Source organism: Pteropus vampyrus, unplaced genomic scaffold (assembly GCF_000151845.1).
Source record: "Pteropus vampyrus isolate Shadow unplaced genomic scaffold, Pvam_2.0 Scaffold43, whole genome shotgun sequence".
NCBI lineage: Eukaryota > Metazoa > Chordata > Mammalia > Chiroptera > Pteropodidae > Pteropus > Pteropus vampyrus.
This window is the reverse complement of record NW_011888824.1, coordinates 2,088,701-2,090,012: the sequence shown is the minus strand read 5'-3', so window position 1 is coordinate 2,090,012 and position 1,312 is coordinate 2,088,701. Positions and strand designations below refer to the sequence as shown.

General features: G+C 41.5%; 1 pseudogene; it reads right to left on the bottom strand.

Annotated features, from left to right (window-relative positions):
• Positions 1-234: 234 nt before the first annotated feature.
• On the bottom strand, positions 235-937 carry LOC111738768 (annotated as a pseudogene).
• Between the last annotated feature and the right edge of the window lie 375 nt (positions 938-1,312).

The window sequence follows — 1,312 nt, the reverse complement described above, 5'->3', positions numbered from 1 at the left end:
CCACTATAACCAATCTCCCTCTGCCGTGGTTAGCGAGTATGTCTTAATCTGAAAACTCTTACAGACAAGGCCAGACAGTGATAGTTTGGTGTTGAGCTGTCAGTGGCCCGCTCTTGAGTTCTGAGGATGTTTCCCCTTGAAAGATACAATTTTCCTTTTGCACAGGAGACACTTTGGATGATTCCACCTTCTCCTCTTGAAACTCCTTTCTTAAGTGTTTCTCATTCTACATTTTCATTCAGCAACATGAACTTTGTCCATCTTCATCATGTCTGGAGTTACAAGGTTCTTAATGTGTTGAGAGATTTGTGTCTTACAAGCATCTTCATCTCTCATTAAGAGATGCATATAATCTGCCCCATTTTGTGTGTAAGATGCACTCCCATACCAAAGCCTTGCTTTCTAAATGAAAACCTAGGGATCATTTAGTACTGCAAGGGATGGACAAGCCTACATCCACAGCTCCCTTTAGACACCCTCTGCTCCAGCCAGCCCTATGCCACTCGCCCCATGCCCCAAATCCTTAGTAGTGTGGCAAGGCCCACATCCAAATGGTACATGAAGGCACTAAGCCAACTGTTGGGTCTTTCCATACCGCTCTCCCTTCTGATTACCTTCACTTGGAAGTAGACCTCATTATCTTGCAAAACCTGAGAAGAGGTCAGCAGGCGACAGCAGACTGGTGCTTTATGCTGCAGCATGGTTCGTAAGGCTAACCTTAACCTCACATTTAAGGAGTTAGTGAGCATAAGCTGCACAGAGTATCATATCCCTTCCGATGAAAGCATAAGCAACTGGACAAATGGTAGCCCTATTGATATCACACAATATTATCCTGGACTAGGGTATGTTATGCTAAGTTTTAGCTATCTATTTCTCATTGTTTCCCAAATTTCACTTGATGTCACCTGAAAGAGGCCTTTTTCTTGACAACCTAGACAAATCAGAAATTCACATCCACTGCTAGGTACAGACCTGCAGGCCTTACAGAGCTTCATAGGAGAAGATCATATCCATGCACAGGCATACCAGTACCTAAGAAGCGTTTTAAATACATGGATGCCTGACCTTTATTCTCAGGAAATTTTGATTCAGGAAGATTGAAATGAGGCCAGATAATCTATCTTTTCTAAAAGTTTATTCACTCCCGCCACTTCTAACAAACCATTCAACCATCCATCTCACTATATCTGAAGTATATTCATTTTGAGAACCCACTGACTTAAACTGTTCTCCTATAAGCAATGGAAAAAGCATTTATAATTAAATTCATTTTGCTCTCTGAACAAGGAGATAATTCATTCATTCATTC